Source organism: Pteropus medius, unplaced genomic scaffold (assembly GCF_902729225.1).
Source record: "Pteropus medius unplaced genomic scaffold, Ma_sr-lr_union100, whole genome shotgun sequence".
Classification (NCBI taxonomy): domain Eukaryota; kingdom Metazoa; phylum Chordata; class Mammalia; order Chiroptera; family Pteropodidae; genus Pteropus; species Pteropus medius.
In genome coordinates, this window is record NW_024342473.1 from 8,529,019 (window position 1) to 8,548,558 (window position 19,540).

General features: G+C 38.8%; 1 protein-coding gene across 5 annotated transcripts in view; it reads right to left on the minus strand.

Annotated features, from left to right (window-relative positions):
* The window catches only part of FRMD6 (FERM domain containing 6), a 71,386-nt gene extending 53,337 nt beyond the window's left edge, over window positions 1-18,049 (minus strand). For 3 of the 5 annotated variants that reach the window (XM_039865132.1, XM_039865131.1, XM_039865129.1), the window contains exon 1: window positions 17,917-18,047. The gene's annotated coding sequence lies outside the window, so the exon portion shown is untranslated. Of the gene's footprint in view, window positions 1-17,695; window positions 17,828-17,916 lie in introns of those variants that run through there. The other 2 variants (XM_039865133.1, XM_039865130.1) reach the window with 2 other exon arrangements.
* Window positions 18,050-19,540: the final 1,491 nt, after the last annotated feature.

Below are 19,540 nucleotides of genomic sequence, written 5' to 3' on the forward strand. Positions count from 1 at the left end.
CTTAGTGGGAAAATGGAGCAACTAGAACTCTTAGACACTGCTGATGGGAATGTTAAATGATACAGCCACTTTGGAAAACAATTTGACAGTTTCTTATAAAGTCTAACTTCATTTACCATACTACTCAGATATCTCTTAAGTATTTGCCCAAGATTAATGAAAAGACATGTCTAGCAAAGATTAACATATGACTGTTCATAGCAATCGCTCCAAACTGTAAACAATCCAAATATCCATTAATAACAGGTAAATGAACAAATTGTGACAACTGAATACTATCCAACAATAAAAAGGAACTACTGATATATGCAACAAAATGCATGAGTCCAAAAAGCATTATGCTAAGTGAAAGAAGACAAAGCAAGACACAAAAGACTATATACTGTAAGATTCTGTTTACATGAAATTCTGTAAAAGGCAAAACTAAAAATCAGTAGTTGTTCAGAATAGGGGTGGGAGGGTGAGAGTGAGGGGAAAAGGAAAGAAAGGAGGAAGTGAGGGTGGAGGAAAAGGGGACTGACCAAAACGGAGCTTTAAAAAAATCTGGGTCATGATAAAAATGTTCTATATCTTGATTATGACACTGGTTACCTGGTTACATGATTATACACACTTGTCAAAACTCATCAGGTTATCTACTTAAAATCTGTAAACTTTATTTATATTGTACGTAATTTATATATAAAAAAAAACCCCTTACTTAAAAAAACTTTGAACTTACATGTTCACTAATGTAAGTAATATAACATTAATATTACACGTTAAGTAATACTACTTAATACTACTTAACGTGTAATACTAAGTAATCTCAAACCCTTTGCTGCATGATGCAGGGAATGAGCAAAAGTGATACAATATTAGCTAAACTGGCTAAATCCATGGCTTCAGAAAGTTTAACCAAACCACAGAATTAAAATGTAAGAATTCATGGTGATTGGGAAATAAAACTATAATTTTAAAGAACACTAAGTAAAAACAAAGGTGGGTCTTTTATGTTTAAGGTATCACCCTAGCAAGAATTCTGGAGATTAAAAAAAAAAGAAGAAGAAAAAAAGTCTTGTTAAACAAAAACTGAACAGCAGAGTTTTAAATAGGTAATATTTCACTTGTCACAAAGTAAAATTGTTCATTTGTTTTTCTGTCTCCCCTCATCAGCCAGGCTCTAACTTCTACAGAATAGGTCCATGCCTTGTTCAGCACTGAATTTCCAGCAAAATGCTTGGCACATAAATGGCTGGTGAATGAAAGAATGAACTGCAGATGTACTCATGCTAAATTTGGTTTTACTTGCAAAATCCACATGCAAGTAAAACTTCCTATAGAAAGGCCTATTGTGGATATAGATGCTTCCATAAAACACTAGAACTATTTCATTCGAGCTTCATAGCCTTCTTTATTCCAATTTAAAGATTAAAGTTTTAAAGAGAAATCAAGCACTGTATTTAATGTCTTACCTTTATTTTCAAACATCTTTATTTTAATTTTCCTTTACTAACCAACCCCACAAATTAAGATTTTTTTTTCTTTTTAAGGTAACGGCTTCTCTGAACAAAAAAATGATAGTGTGAAATTTTAGGTATACCTTGTACTTTTCTCAGATAAAATCCAATGATCTGGAATTCTGTGCCAAACTAAATGCATTATCATGGAAGCAGAATGTATTTGGAAAGATTATCTAGTTCAGAACTGACACAAAAATTCTCTATGGCAAAATAGATGTAAGCTAATTAAGGAACACAAGTTGATTTAGTATCCTACAGAAACTAAAACTGACTTAAAAGGGGAATAAAAAAAAGAAATCAAAATGTTGCATCTTTATTTTGCAACTACTCTAGAAATATTTTATCAACAGGGTGACTGTGGTGGCAAGAAAAAAACACAGGCCTCAGAGCTAGAAGAGTATCACATTCTGGTTTTATCACAAACTGTATGTCAGGTAAAGGTGTCCAATCATAGAAGTGATTTAATCTCCTCATCTGCAAAATAGAGAGACTATTATTTTGAGGATCAAATAAAGTAACCAAAGTAAAAAATTCCTTTTAAAACTATAAAATGTCACATAGATACAAAGTATTATGATGCTAGAAAATCTAGTTGAAGGAAATAAATGCTCACCATCCTTTAACTTTTAAGAAAGAGATAGTATATACAAATCATGATTCTTAGATAATCTGATGAATATTATGTATCCTTGCCCTACATGTCCAAGCATGCATATACATTTGCGTTTAATTCTAGAGTTTCAGATTCTCTCATGACCTGCAATCTAGGTTAAGCAACCCTGCTGTAGGCTGGCCCATGTACGCTATAACAATTTCTACACTCTTTGTCCTCTGACACTTGTCAGTAGTAAATGACCATACGGATAACTATGATAAGACCTTGAGGTGTGTCTGAACAGGATGTCATGTTTATAAAGCACTTTTGAATATATTATTATTTCATCATAGTAGTATCTTCCATTCTCTAACAATACTTTAAGGTCCATAACCTCACTCAACTATCAGATATAATTCAGCTTCTGAACTCCAATTTATTATAATACCAAACTCTAATGATAGTTAAAATTCTTAATTATACTATATGGCTATATTCCTATCTACATTTAGGCAGAAAAATCTCATTAAGATGTATATACATTTATGAAAACTTATTTTACATTTTAGCATCTCAGAACTGAAAGAACACCATTTGGAATTATTTTTATGATTACCTAAATTATCATAATCAAACATTTTAAAATATGTATATGATTTTTTTAAATTACTATAGGAACCTCATCAATGATATCTTGATTTGTTTCTTTGAGGAAAATGTTCTATTTTATAGCTATTCTATTAGTAATCTTTAAGATTCAATATTTATAGTTTTTGAACATTTAAACAAACGTTTTATTTTTCAATTCTACATTAAATCTAACTACTTATTATTGTTATGAGAGTTTTATTTTACTCATGTCAGATTGCAAGATACATACATGGGTTTTCATAAGCACAGTTTTTACTTTGTTTTATGAATCAGACTCCTCCTTGGCTTTTGGAAACACACACACACCCTTGAGTAAAATATACTAGAAAGGAGTAGAATCTCTATAAATAATTTTAGTTATTTTTTTCTATCAGCCTTTTCATCCCAAGATAGGACATTATGAGATTTTTTTTTTCCTGTAATAACAGAGAACACATAGGTGATCAGATGATGCAGGAACAGAAAACAGGAGGACTGCACAGAAGTCAGGGGAAGCTAAAACTCCTATCTCCAAGGAGGTCAAGGCCACAGCAGATAAGATGGGTGGCATAGCAATATGAAAGTTTTATTTAAAAATAATCCCAACTTTGAGTCTTTTATTCCCAAAGCTGAAAGAAAGGTAAGATCAATATAAACTTTTATAAGAAAATACGAGGTCCATTATCATCTCATTCCTATGCCACAGAGCCAACCACATCAACTCAAAGAGTGAGAGGTCCACATCACGTTAAGACTACCTCCTCACAGGTGACTTGATCACCACAACGGGAGTGGACACCACCACTTGTCAAGCCAAGGAGAAAAAACTGCAGCGATGATTAAACGTTTCATAAACACACTTGTGTTACTTCTATTTTGGGCCAAATGCATCTCTGACTTGTTCTGTTTAAATCTAGATCACGGTTCTGTCACCTGAGATAGATCATAAAGAATAAAGCTGTAATGCTGTTGGGCTTAAGTCAAGAGCCAACAGTTTTCTAGGAGCTGAAGAAGAATTCAAGAGAGGTAGAAATGGGACATCTTGTGTGCCCTCAAACAGCTTACTGCCTACCTGGGAAGATATGACTAACCTTCATAACAGAGATAATAACATCCATACTAGAAAAAGACACACAAACAGGAGTCACCACTACAACATATCTGGTTAGGATGCAAGCACTAGAAAGAAAATAGAATTCAGTTGACTACTAACCAGACTACCCGAGCTCCAAACAAAATTCACACCCTTCCCCATCCCTTTAGCAACTGAAAAAATATTTCAAAGTCTCCTCAGAAGAAAATAGATTATACATTAAAATGCAGTACTTTAGATCCTACAACTATGATTACAAATTTCCTGAAAACCTGTTTTTCATAAACTTGAGTCTAGTTCAAGAATTCATAAGTCAATTATTAAAGGAAATTTTGTTTTATGTTATACATTAGATAACTTCCACTAACTTTCTGTGCTGTTTTACTCTATAACTGAAATTCATGAAAATTTTTCTTAGTAAATTACAAATCATCAATTCAACATCCTTTTTGCAGATTCAAAATGAATGTGGGCTCACATAATAAATATTTGAGGCTAAAAAGATTTTATTTTAAAAAGATTTATTTGGAATTTATTTTAAATTCCACATAACATTTGACATTTTTAAAAAACTATTCCCTGATCACATTTCCTTATATTTCCTTAAGATCACATTTGGAAATCTTGGGTTTATTTGAACTAAAACTTCCTTAAATATGTTAATTTTTCTGAATCTCTTTCTATAATTACAAGTAACACGAGTTTTTCAACAGAGATTTCAGAAATGGCACCACAGCAGCTGACCTTTATTTCAGTTTGACACTAAACTATGCAAAAAATTAACTTTACCACTATATTTAGATGGGTTTAGTTAAGTATAGAATTCTATTTTCTTTGGAAAAAAAATACTTAAAGCATTTCTGATTGTTGTGATAAAATATATGTAACCACACAAAATTCCACTCTATTTTTTGGCTCACATATGTCACCAACTTTACTACTGAGGTTTTCATGACACCATATTTATATCACTCCAAGGCCAGACTGATAAACTATTAATCTTTTTCATTCATGGAAATATAAAATAAAGGTACTATCCACTAGCTACTCTTCAGGGGAAAATTTCAGTTTATTTTTATAACCTATTTTTGAAAGCTATAAGAAAAGTCCTAACTGCAAACATCTTTGAAATAATTATAGCTTCATAAAATAAATTATAATTCTTTATCATTAATGCAATGAATACAGCCAATGATAAATTCTTTGAAAAAGCTTTTTTTCTAACTCTTTTTTGTTATAGAAATTACCTCTTTGTGTCTAAATTTTTATAGTCAGAATATTTTACAAACTGCTATGGAATTATGAGAAAGTCAAGGAGTTTGGAATTTAGTAATGGTCTACAGTCCCCACTACAGCCCCCACACCCCTAGACCAGAATGTTCTTTTATAAGTTCTCAAAGCACCCTTAACTTTTTAGTTATACTTGTAGAAACTGAACAATTATATACGTCATCATTTAATATTTGCCTTTCCAGAGAAATGTTAACAGCTTCAGGAAAGCAGGTACTATCATCCCTGTAAAGTTCAAACCTTCTCCAGGCTCTAGGGTCTTCTGTACAAACTATTTGCCAAATGAATGAAAAAAAAATAAGACAATTATACAGTACTAGCCATTAGAAAGAAGCATATCTAAAATAATAAAATCGTATGTAGTAATGGCCCACTTAATTTGGAAACTTCACCTACCTATATAGCAGAATCAGAGAATTGACAATAAATGAGGTATTGAGTGAATTAATACTCAAAATAGATTACAAAAATGATACTACAAAGCTACAAAGGAATGGATGTAATCAATTAAGAAAGCCCTATTGAGGAAGTAGATTTTATACAAGATTGTGATATTTTCTAATTCTTCTATAGCACCATTATACAATCACGGATTACCATCCACCGGAAGCTAAATATAAACAATATCTAGTAAATCTGAAATAAATTTCCTAGTCGATAGTAAATTATAAGATATAGTCGTTGTCTTCAAGAAACTTATAATACAGTTGGGGAGCTAGAAAATATATATAAAAAGATGACTATACAGTAGCATGTGCTACATTCCAACAAAGTGATACAGGTAACATGCAGCTCAGTTCAGTGAAAGGAGAAGAAGAGGAAGCAAGACCCAGACTAAGTGTATATGTGTTTGATGGGACAATGGAGAAAACAACTGGGCTAGACTTAAGGATCTTTGAGATGACAATGGGAAATAAGTCAAGTACCTATAACACAAAGAGGAAACTCACATGCCTATAGGGGCAGGTAACAAAAGTGAAGCCCGCAGGATAAAAAACGCTAACAGCCACTTGGTCTCAATACTGCGGGCCAGAGGATCTCTGCTGGGGACTATGAGCCACTGCACAGCACACACTCCACATAAAAGGGCAAGCTGTTACAATGCTCCAAAGGATCACTGCCATACCTTCCATTTTTCAAAAGAAAGTGTAAAATTAAAAATTTTGTAATGTAAAATTTCTCGACTTTTAAATGTTGGCAAATAAATGCTTTCAACACTATGTTAAAAATCAAAACATGTCTGTAGCCATTCTTCCTGGCAGGCTTACAACTCAGGTTTGGAATGTTGAATTTCACACTAAGAGCTCTGGACTTCATCCTGTAGTCACTGACTTAAGAGACTTAACATTTATTTTAAAATTTGCTTAGTTTTACACCTCTGCACACTCCAGTATTTACCATGTAAAATGCTCAGCACTGCCAAATTGTTTCACATTGGCCTTGCATATTTCTGTTACAAGCCAATTACGTTCATATAACTAACTGTAGTGACTTATAAGTTTCAGCTGAAAAAACATTCAAAATGATACTAATAAAACAGTGCTGACAGAGCAGTACCTAAGAGAATGCTGACATTATGTGTACATACCGCAACCCACTAGAAACGCACATATAATCACTGGAGCTTCACCTCTCAAAAAACCTGTGCCATAACCCATTGCAAATAAAAAGTCCTTGCTCCTTCTAGCATATTTCCACAATTAGTAACTTTCTAAAAACTAGTACTATACTTCCTTTTATTACCAAACAACACTCAAACACATGTACAAAGTTTTAATTCTACAATCACTATAAGCTTTTAACTACCCCAAAACAATATTTAAGCATTAAAGGCCTACGTGTTAGCATTTTAATAAGCTTAGGGAAAGAAAAGGTAATTAGTATCAGAGACCTGTTGATTCGTTTTGATGATAGTATTACAGAAAGTTAGCATTATAATTCAAAGGTAATTCCCAGAAGAGAAAATTCTTGGTGCACAATTATGATGTAAAATATAGAGCTATGAAAATTACTTAATCACATGCTTTGAAATAGTATTCACAATGAAAGTCATCAACAAAGTATAAAAGAAATATTAAACAAGTAATAATTCTATTACTTTATTTGCTCTGGCTCTTGGAAGCCCCAACCCTGAGCCATCCACTCTGTGAATGAAGGTTTCCAGGCTCGTGGGGCACTGCAACGTGTGGACTGCTCTGCTCAAATCTCTAAGAGCACAAGTCTCTCTGGAACTCAGCTGTATCCTTTTCATATAAAGGATCAATGGACTGAATTAAAGAACATGTCTTTACTAGAAAATAAAACAAATTCTTAACACAAAGTGACTGTGCTTCCAGGATATAGTTCTTATTCGAAGAGATGCAAGAAAAAATAAAGAAATTGCATTAGAACTCTTTTCTATTTCAAAAGAAACAGACTATAACCTACATACTGCTGCTTTACCAAGAATAACTTGGGGGAAGCTTAAAGGCTCCCCATTCCTGTCAGAGCCTGCTGAAGACACTCAGGGCCCCCAGGATTCCAAAGTTCCACCCCAAAGTCTATCAGACGTATTAAAATGTACTCACATCCAATACTCAATATTTATAAGAAACTGAACTGAAAATCAGAATTATCTTTCATAAGCTTTTCATTCTTTCTTGAACCCACTCCAATCAGGTTTTTATCCCCACTCCTCCACTGACACAGCTCAGGTCAAGGGCACCAATGACTTCCATTGTTAAACCCATTAGTACCTCTCAGTCCTCATCCTTCTTGACCTGTCAGCAATCCATGACACACTGATTCACTCTCTCCTCCCTGAAACACTTTCTTTGACTTCAAGGATATTCTAATTTCCCTCCTATCCTTCTGGCTGCCCCTTCTCAGTCTTTATTGTTTCCTCCTAATCTACTCATCCTCTAAAGGCTGAAGCACTTCAGGCTCAGCCCAAGTGACTCATCACAATTAGAAAAACTCAGTTCATCCTCCCCATGGTGTGGGTCAACAAAATTAACTGTATCTTCTAATAACAACACTGTTACTTAGGGAATGGAGACACTTTTGTCCACTAGGTTAGGGATAGGTGCATAATTCCTTTGGTTTAAGATACTCTTTTGAGATTTTTTTTCTCTTCTCAAAAAACTGTAAATACTGATATGACTCAAAGCTTGGCCTGCAGACTGCTTTCTCTGTCTGCACACATTCCGCAAGTGACCTCATCAAAATTGTTGGTGACTTCCAAATTTATATCTCCAGCTTGCACCTATTCTTTAAACTCCAGATTCCTATATCCAAAAACCTACTTAAATTCTCCACTTGGAAGTTGAATATTGTATGTTTAAAACAGCTCCTAGTTAACTTTCCCAAACTAACTTCTCCATCACATTCCCATCTCAGTTCATGGCAACTCCATAATTACGCAAAAAAAAACCCTCTGATGTTATCTTTACTCTGATCTCTCTTTCTCATACTCCTCAAAGAGTTGGCCAGGAAATCCTATTGGTTCATCCTACAAAATAAATCTTTGTTATTTCTCATCCCCTCCTCCACTGCTACCGGCATCTCTCAATTGGATTACTGCCAGCAGCCGCTAACTTGTATCTCTGCTTCCAACCGTGACCACCCTGCACCATTTTTCTATCTTAATCCTGCAGCCACTGAGTCTATTAAAATGAAAGTCAAATCATCTTACTCCTCTGCTCGAAACTCTCCTGTGAGTCCCCATATCACTCAGAGTAAAAGGTAAAGTTCTTAAAATCGTCCACCAGGCAGGCCCCACAGGATGTGCTCCTGAAACTTCTTTGACCTCATCTACTGCTTTGTGAACTTTCTCACTGCTCCTGGAACACGCCAAGCAAGCCTCTACCTGAGGCCTTTGCTAGTCCCTCTGCTGGAACACTCTTTCCCCAGGTGTCTCAGTATGGGGATCTTCCCTCAAGTTATCTTCTCAGTAAGACCTATCATGAGCACACCACAGTAAATTCTCAATGTCCCAATAGATTCTATGACTTTAAGAGAAAGACATAACGAAACCAATTTTACTACAGGCTAATTGCTATAAACGGGAGTTAAGTTCCTATGACATTTCATTAACATTATAACATCTCCACGGTAAACAAAACGACATTATTTAAGGACCTGCTGTGCTTCAAACTGCCAAGGCCCTGGCTTCCTACCTTTAGCACTCCTAATGTCCCTCATTCTGCTCTACGTTTTTTTCAGTCACACTTATTACCTGTTTTAGTCACACTTATTACCTTCTAAAATATACAATGTGCTTTGTTTTGTTTATTGTCTGTCTCTTATTAGGATATAAGCTCCATGAAGGCAGGGCTTTTTTCCTTATTTCATTTACTGGCATATCTCTGGAGCCTAAAACAGTGCCTGACACAGTCGGCAAACATTATGTTGAATAAATAAATGAATCTAATTAAACACGTAATAATTTCATTTTCATAGTTTTCTTTTAATCTTTCAGACTCTTACCAGATCCTGAATATTTTTGTTGCTCTTGAAAAAGCTCATTTGTACTTGAAGAATAAAATAGAAAGATCTCAATCTGACCTCATGGCCCAACATGAATCCAGTGGCCCCAGGGAAACTAGCAGTATTCTTTGGCCATCACTGGTTCTGCTTCCTAAAACCAGGACTCCACTTAGTACTTACTTGAGACATCTAACACCATTCTACACACATGTGTTTTGTTCTCCCACCTAGACAAGAAACACTTTGGTAGACTTGCACAAAGTATTCTACATAGACCTGGACACTTCATAAAGATGTAAAATCTGTTTTTTGATAGACTTAGTGAACACTTTTTAAAGCATTAAAGTTACCAAGCTCAAGATATTACACCACACTTAACAGGGAACAGGGTTATCTGGGGTAAGTCTCCCTTTTAATGATTGGAATGATACATTGCCGGAGGATCCTGTGCCTATTTTGACTGGGCTTGTAATTATCCTGTTTAGATGTAAATGTGTCTTTCTAATGTGCTTAAGTTCGATTTTCTTAAACATTCCCTTTGAAATTTTCAGACTATAATTTACTTTGAACAAATGGTTTAAAATCTTAAGATTTAGGCCTTATTAACAAAATTGTAAAGGGGTCTGACCTAAATTATATAAACTGTGCCAATGAAGGGGGATGGATATGAGGAATAAACAATTGTTTGATGCTAATCTAGCGGCTTTCTCTAAAAGGACTCACATAAAATCTACAGGGGACAGAAGCAAAAGACAAAGGCCGTTGGTACTCTTTAAGTTTAAAAGTACATTGCATAACATTAATCATCACAAAGAAAAAACTTTTAAATCTTTTTAGCATCTGGAAAGAAATAACTATCCAGCAGGTAGAAGCTGGGGGACTGAGACTGCGGGGAATTAGAAGAGAATTAGGAAAATTCTTGATCAACTAGTGATCAGTGAAACAGGCCTGATGTTCTTAGTGTAGCAATACAGATTGCCCAGTATCTGTAACTGAGAAATACTAGGTTGTGTTGCCTGCTTAATGCCATCAATAAACATAATAAAATCTTGTGAACAACTGCTTATAAACAAAAGCTTAAGGAAATCCAAGAAAACCATAAATTCTTTTATACATCATTTCTTTCTAAGTAACAAGCTAACATTACTTAACTGTTTACTATGTGTCAGACATACCAAAACAATCCTGTGGAATAGTTACTATTACTATCCCCATTTAACAGATGAGGAAAAAGAGGTTCAGAGAGTTAAGTAACTTCTCCAAGGTTACATACTGGAGAATAGTGGAGCCTGGATTTGAACCCCAGAAGACAGATCTGAAAAATCTCATTTTTACCATTATGCCTCACTGTCTCTCTTCCATGTAGTCTTCAAAACATATTGTTCTTTTCTGTAATTTCAGTGAGCACTAACTTGTCAGAATTGTGGCCCTACAGTGAGCACATTTTGTATTTTCTAAGATTAAGCATGATAAGTTTTTGCTGTTGTAAGCAGTATTGCATTCAGGTGGGATATGTTTACTACCCATTTGTAAAACATCTGTTATTTTAGCTGTTTTACATCTTCTTAATGAGCCTAAGTTGAAATTTTGAGCCTTTTCTTGAACCATGAAAACATCCCTTTTCTCTTTAGGGAAACATGAAAGAAAATATCTATACCAATAGTTTTCCATTGCAAGTACTTTGTTTTATCTACTTGATTTCTCAGTGAAATCATAATCCTGTTTTACAAAATAAGTGCTTCCTGGGGACTGCCGCAGACTTCACCATCAGAATTTCACTGTTGTTTTAAGGTAGAGACTGACTGTTTCCAGAGATATTTAAGAAAGATAAATTGGTGAGGAAGAGGGAGCACAGAGGGAAAGGAAAAGTGTGTAGAAAAAAGAGGGAGGCATAATGGCAGAAAGAGAGAGAAAAAAATTTTTTCAACATTTTCTTAAGAATGAAATATTCTAAAAATGTTTAGAAAGCAGTCCTTTGAAATTAAGGCCTATCCTAGATCATAGAGATCAATGAAATAATGAGTCAGGAGGGACCTCAAGATATCACCTACTTGGCACTTATAAATCAAGGTCTCACTGGGGAGCCCTAGAAGAGAGGGAGAGGAGAAAAAGGGAACAGAGAAGTCCAAAGGGCTCTGTATGGGGGCAGAAGTACAGCAGGCTTGAGGAAGTAAACTTCTGCCACACTGGGCTACAACTCTACTTCCTCTGGGCAAATCTTAGTCTCTCTGTCCACGGGACACCTCCGTGTGAATCAGAAAAGGGTACCCTGTCCTCCAGGCCAGTGGACTCACTGCTTGGAATGCAGAGTAGGGAGCTGGGTTTCAGCCCTCAGATGCACTGGTCTAGACTAGACTGAGAGTCAGAAGCAGCTTCTACTTTTAGTGCTGTCATTTGCTGTGAGACTTGTATGAGTCACTCAATCTTAAGGTACTTCAATCCCTCCATATCTAAAAAATGATGGGGCTAGCTGTCACCTAAGATCTTCTCTCTCTTCCCAATTCTCAACTGAAATCTAACAATATCTAGCAGGTATACTCCAACTGTGTCCCTGAAACACTAAGTTTCTGTGGACTGAGTTGAGCCTTTAGTGCTTTCATGATAATTGCATTTTTTCTCTCACATTTCTGAAGTATTTTTTCTCTTTTAATCTTAAGACTATACTCTTTTTTCAATTCTAAAGTGCTTGATTTTTCTTGAGTCATCAAAAGTCACATCCAACATTCAGCCCCAAACTACCCAAATGTTCATCAACAGAATGGATAAACTGGGTATATTCATTCACAGAAATAAAAAAGAACTACTGCTACCTGCATCAATTTGGACATGACACTATGTTAAGCCAAAGAAGGCATAAAACAGAACTCTTAATTAAATGCAGTCCAAGAACAAGTTAAAACTAACCATTGGCATGAAAGTCAGAATAGTGGTTACCCCTGGAGCAGGGATTCTGTCCGTAAAGACAAGCTTCTGGAGGGCTGGTAATGTTCTGTTTCTTGATTTGGATGCTGGTTGCCTGGGTATAATCACTTTTTGCTATACACTTCTGATCTGTGCATTTTTCTGGTTGTATGTAATTATTCAACAACAAATTCAAAGAAATTAAGCCATAAAGATCCCCCAATCGGCCCCCGCCTACACAACATCAATCTACTGAAACTGGACAGCATAAGTGGTGCTACCTGTAGTGAGAAAATTAATTACATTTCATTTAATGTTAACTAGACAGAAAACTACCTGAGAAGCTAAATATGAAACTTCATTAATTTCCTAATATCTTCATCCAGAATTTGCTTGATTTTTATGATTTCCTCCTTCACATGAAACTGTGGTAATTGGTATAAAATATTGCTTTTCCCTGTCTTCATATAACAGGAAAACATTATTGCTCAAAGTTCTATAATACACATGTACAAAGTCAAAGTTATGAGAAAACATCTGAAAATATCACAGAATAATCAATTTGAAATACTGAGGTTCTAAATAGATACTTTGGTCAGAATTATCCCAGTTATCACATTAATAAAATGAACTGGATAATGCCCAAATCTCTACCTAATTTCCTGGATAATGCCCAAATCTTTACCTAATTTCCTGCTATACAGATCAAACTCTGCTAGGTAAGAGGGAGGCATAATGGCAAAAAGAGAGGGAAAAAAAATCTTTTTTCAACATTTTCTTAAGAATGAACTATTCTAAAAATGTGTAGAAAGCAGTCCTTTGAAATCAGGGCCCATCCTAGATCATACAGATCATTGAAATAATGAGTCAGGAAAGACCTAAAGATATCCCCTACTTGGCACTTATAAATCAAGGTCTCACTGGGGAGTCCTAGAAGAGAGGGAGAGGAGAAAAAGGGAAAAGAGAAGTCCAAAGGGCTCTGTATGGGGGCAGAAGTATAGCAGGCTTGAGGAAGTAAAATTCTGCCACACTGGGGGCTTATTACTCAAGTGGAGAAAGGCAATCGAGAGAATGCTGTGCTCCAGACAACTTCAAGGAAGCTCCAGCAAACTCTGCCTTCTCCTTTGGCCTGTGTTTGGTTCATCTGCGAATTTGTTTCAGCACCACATTTTTCTCCTCCTCAAGCAATACAACCAACTGTCAGATCAGTGATTTCTTTCCCCTTTCCAGTGTTCAATAATTCCTCTTTGATCAATGTGGGATCTGCATGATTTCTCCATTTCATATATATAAAAAGTGATAGTACACCAACCTGCATCAGAAGTAATTTTACCACTAATTCACAGAAGATAACTGGAAGTACAAAGGGCTTGTTTTCACTCAAAACTTTATGATAACTTCAGCCATTACTTCTGTAGAGCTCTTCTGGTCCCACAGCATGGGACTGGGCATTTGTAGTTCTCCCAAATCCTGGGGGACTAATGGAGTATTTGGAGAATCATTGGAGCTTAGACAAAAAGTGTTTCCAGTCTTTGAAACGGGAAGTGGCCTCGGGTTGGGATGGGAGGGACACGATCATAAGCACAGAGTTCCTGAACAAAATTTAACATCAAACCAATGATTCAACACAAATGTGGGCAAAGTTTCCAGGATAAATATCGCTTCACACTGTTTAATGTTGTATATAAGCCTTACAGGGCACCTTAATTCTAATTCTTTTTTTCTCAGCTAAAAAGAACTTATTCTTTAATTCCTAGTTTTAAATATAAAGTTCTCCCTACTCCAGCCTGCTTTAAATACTCATCCCTCTAAGTTTAGATTATCTTTGCAATTCAATGTTCAGAATTCTACTTCCTCCTTCCTCTCAAATTATCCCTTTAACTTGTTTCTACTTATTTTTATAGGCCCCCAAAGCCTCTTCCTCAGGATAATGTGCAATTCGAAAAGACCTCCCGACTACCCCCTATATCAAAGTTTAACTACAGAAGCCAACAATAACATTCTTCCTGTTTGAGTTTTAGAAAAGATACATTTTGACTAAAATTTCACCACTCATAAAATTCCTTCACTAAATCTTTCCTATTCCCTCCTCCTACACTGGATTGTTTTACGCACAATCACAATGTAACCAAACTCCCAAAATGTGTAATTATGTAATCACACAAAGTCTTCTGAAAATACATATAATTTTAAATGTGCAATGCACTCTTTATAACTCTGGTGTTGGGAGTACAGGTTGAAAAATTACTGGAGTTTTCTTATAAGTGATGTATGTTGTTTCTTGGTAGAGGGAGATAAGAGGATCGTCATACAGGGACCAACTGCTTTATCAGAATACACAAACTGTGTTCTGTTCCAACAGGATTTTACTGAAGACTGTAAACACACTTAAAATATTTTTTTCTTTAAAAAAAGAGAGTTGGAATCAGCATAATTGAAAGCCAAAGCTTCTAAGCTTTGCCTATGAGGACACACAATACTGAATACCTCCAGTTCTCCCACTTAAGAAAGATACAGGCTTCCTCTACCAAACGAGGGCATTTGTGGTTTCTATTAATGAATAATAGGAAAAACCCACCTCTGCATAAATGCAGAAAACTTTCTATTCTGTAGAAGACTTAAAATAATATTAAAATGACTTTAGAAAAAGCCCATGAAATTCAGTTCCGAACTCAGAAAACCACCAAAAGGATAATGTGTGCATGCCATCTGGGATCCAGGCAGCCTCATCAACGAAAGAGAAAACTTGTTGAGATCATCCAAATCTAAAATTCACATACATTTTAACATCTGGACTGAATTAATCTTTTCTTGGTACTGGCTTTCATGTAATAAAATAATTGTTTGCAGGTTTTATTATTATTATATTTTTTTGTAAACCCACAGCCTTAGAAATCAAAATGTGCAACATCCAAGTTGAAAACTACAAAGAATTCCTTTATCAAAAAAGTTAGTTGTAAGACAGGACTCATTTACACTAAACTCTGAACCTGATAGCTCAGTCAAAAACAATTCTGTTTGAAACTTTCATTTCAAGCATCTGCCACAAAAAGGCAACACGGTCTATTATGCCATTAGTACTGAAAGCCAAAAGCTTTAGAAGTGTATTTAGAAGTAGAAACCAAGTCCAGAAACTAGAAAAGCTCTACAGCACTCTCCACCCATTCAGTTAGCCCAGTTGAATGTTTTTTTGTTTGTTTGTTTTTGTTTTTGTTTTTTTTTTTAAAGAACTTGTAGCTAAATTATTACCTAACACACTAATATTTTGCTTTCAAAAGCAGTGTCTTCATTCTGGCCTGTATTGCTTTCCTGTAGAGCTAGGAGCATCTTAAATCTTCAAGTTCAAATTACGTACTTGAGGCTAGTGGCTTACCTCCTTTTGGGGGGGAGGGGTGAAAATAAAGATTTCCTGTCCCTTCAAATGTCTTGGGCATTGCAAGAGCTCCTGAATTATTGTGGTCGATAATGTCAGATCTCAGGCATTCTTACAAGCAATTCAAAGGGGGAGATATTAGTTCATATTACAGTCAGTCTGCCTTCTGGGGAAGATATCCAGCAGATAACTTGCTAATAGATATCCCCTGGGCGACCGTTCACATCTAATAACCCCAAAGGTCCATTTTAATATGAAATATAAATCCAATATGTTTACAAACACACTGAAAGAGAATTCAAATGTCAGCTCTCTCAATTGTGGAGTATTTTTAACATAATACTTTTATTTCTCAAAACCACATCCGAGGAAAATGATTAGGTGCTGGAAGTTTTATACTATCAAGAACAACAGCAAACGCATCTGTTTTCCTGCCTCTCTTTAGGTCTTATCCCCTCCCCCACTCCCTATCCTGGAGCCTGTTTGTAGGTCTTGGTGGACGTTAAAATTACAATGGTCTCAAAATGCTGTAGATCCTGAAAAACTTCTTATCCTTTTACATTGTTGAGCCTAAATTTATGCGCTGTTCTAAGAAGAAAAATCCAAAAGTCAAAAGCGTTTTTAATGACAGACGTATTACGGAAAATTTTCCCCACAAAGTTTTGATGCTGTGAAATATCAACTCCCTGAAATCACAGAAAGGAAATGACTTACATTCTTGAAAAATGAAGCCACTAGCAGCTTTCTCCAGAACTATTTTCTAATCCGTAAACTACACCCTGTGGCAACAGGGAGTATTTCGTGCAAAAACTAAATTTAAATAGATGCTTATAAAACCAAAAACAAACATTGTCGGGTCCCGGAGAAAAGATAGAATCACACATGGAAATTCCAGCAAGAGATACTTTTTATGTACATTAAAAAAACAACAACAACAACAACTGGAGAGCAAGACTTGAAGGCAAAAGCAATCCTAGAACGCCTGCTGAAGTTTTCCTTTCCTGCTGTGGGCAATGCATAGCTTCTAAGAGAAATATTGGCAAAACAGATTTTTGCTAAAAAATAAAAACGAAAAGGGTGTAAAAAAAATATTTCTTTGGACACACAACTGCACGGCCTGAAAATCTGCCAGCGTTCACTCCAACTTTAAAATATGCTTATTTTGACAGCTCTCTATTCATGCCTTTAAGAAAACGCTTTCACCATTTGGTTATGTTGTCCCGGGACTTGAAGTGCTGTTATAATCCTTGTGGACCTCCCACAGTGGCCCCCAGCTGTCCATACCTGGCAGTTCCTGGCCATCCTAGAGGACAGACTGGTGGTCTCCTCTGCCTGGAGCCGGGCCTGCGCGCCGCAAGCTCGTGTGGGAACCCAAATTCTGCAGGCCGCGCCCCCTACTCGCATCCCACCAAGGCCCCCTTTCTGGCGCCGCCGAGCTCAACTCAATCTCTAGCTCCCGCGACTAGGCACTTTCAGGGACGATGGGGCAGACACTGCGCTCAGGTCCCTTCACGCAGCCCGGCTGCCCGGCCCCAAGGCGCGCACAACAGGCGGCAGGCACCGCACCCAGGAATGCAGGGCTCCAGGACTGGCCCCGGCGCCCCATCACAGCGACGGGACGCGACGGACAGGCGCCCCCAGAATAGGGCGCCCGGGACCACCAGGGACCCGAGCGCTACGCACGAAGCCCCAGGGCGCAGCCCGCAGCCCCAACCGGCCTCCCGCCCTCGCCGCACAGGCGGCCCGGGAGCTCCGCGCCTCCCCCGCTGCCTGGCTCGGCTGCCCCCGGGCCCCGTCCTCCCGCCCCGGCGTAGGCGAGCTCCGACTCGCGGGAGGCGACCTACCCGCCCGGTGCCCGACGCCCAGAGCCGACGGAGCAAGGAGAAAGCGAAGAAAGACGCGGAGGAGTCACTGCTTTCTCCCGGGATCGCGACTTTCCAGACCCTCCCAAAGCCCCGTCCAGCCGCCGCCCGGCCGGCAGGGGGCAGAGCGGAAGGCCAGGGCGCAGTGGGCGGGCTGGGGCCTGGGCTGGGGGGCCCCCCACGCTCGGGGTTCCTGCTCGTACCTCAGAGTAAGGTCCAGGGCACCAGACGTTGGACTCGCATCAGCTCGCAGTCCCTTCCTGTCGGTACCGCGCCTGCCCCACTCCTCCCAGCCCCTCGGCCTGGGCAGCCTGGGGAGCGCTCGGCACCGGCCCCGCCCCCCTCCCACGCCTCCCGCCCCGCCCCCCGAGGCTCCGCCCCGAGCTGGCGGGGGAGGCTCCAGAGCCGCGGGAGCGGAGCTGAGAGATCGCGGCCGCACGTGGAGCGCCTGCCAGCCCCGCCCCGGACCCAACCAAGCGTCCCGCGGAGGGGTGCCGCGAATCCGGGGCGAGAGAAAGCGGAGGTGCCACCCCTGCGGGGTCCAGGAGAGCGAGGCGAGCCACAGAAAGACGCTGTGTGTGGACCACTGCGATCCAGGCTTTTCCTCAAGCGAAGGAGACGGAGGCGCGAGAGGACACTTGTCAGCTCCCCCGCTTCTGGCCCAGTGGCCCCTCCCGACTCCCGGCCCGGGCTCCGGGGGAACGTTCTCTTCCGAGCCCAGCCGGGCTGGCCGGGGGCGGCTGTTTGGCCTGAGCATCGTCTTACTAATTCGGAAGGATGGAAGGGAGACCACTCAGAGAGGAGGCGGTCCCAGCGGAGGAGGCTTCGTGATTCCTAGTTTCCCGCCTGTACTCCTGTCCCACACCCACCTGCCCACCCCACCACTCGGGACGCAGCGTCCTGCAGAGTTTTATACTGGATGGAAGAGGCGCAGCCGAGGAAGCCAAGCCTCCCCCGCTAGCTCTGCCTCTTCAGTTCTTCAGGTAGACATGGCCTCTGACTGATGCAGTTTTAGTGCCTGTGCCCCTCACAAATTATATTTGCCCGCTCCAGATGGTGTCTGGAGAAGGCAGCGGGCGATGCAAAGGTCCAGTGGAAGATGTTTTTATGGCACTGAGAATTGAGTCAGGAAATAGAGATTTCTTTGCCACTTTTAGCCGTTGGATCTTGGGAAGGGGCAAACTATGTTCCCCTCCACCCCTGTCCCGTCAGCCTGTACCTACTGGGACAAGATGCTGAGGACTGGAGACGACGGGAGAGAGACCCAGCCTCTACCTGGTCCCCAGGCCCGCTCTAACCTTCCGGGCTCTGCCCTCCTAGGTCTTAGGCTGATTGCTGACTCAGTGACCCCTGTTCAGGGGGACAGTAACACCCCACAGGGCCCCTCACTAAAGAAGTGATGGGGTGTTTATTCTGGGTATGACAATTGGGTGAGCAGACAGGAGGCAAAGAAGGACCTGAGAAGGGACTACCCCAAATCAGATTTATGCTGACAGAAAGCCAACTTTAAAATTGCCCTGTTCTTTTGATCCAAACATAAGTATGTAAAGCTAGCTGATGCTGGTTTAAAGTATGCCAGTCTGTGTACCTTGCTTTCTTGGCAAAAGAAATTCAGTTTTCTGTTAATTACAGCTGAAACACTTGAAATAATTGTCTCATTCACAGCTTTTAAATTTTGGGAACCATGACATTAGGACTGAGTATTATGATTGGTGATCTTTTGTCTTTTCACAATTGATAATACATTCAGAGCTTATTTCTGATAAAGTAGAATGATTTCTAAGGACATTGCACTTATGATTTAGTCATGACTCTATTATGAAAAGG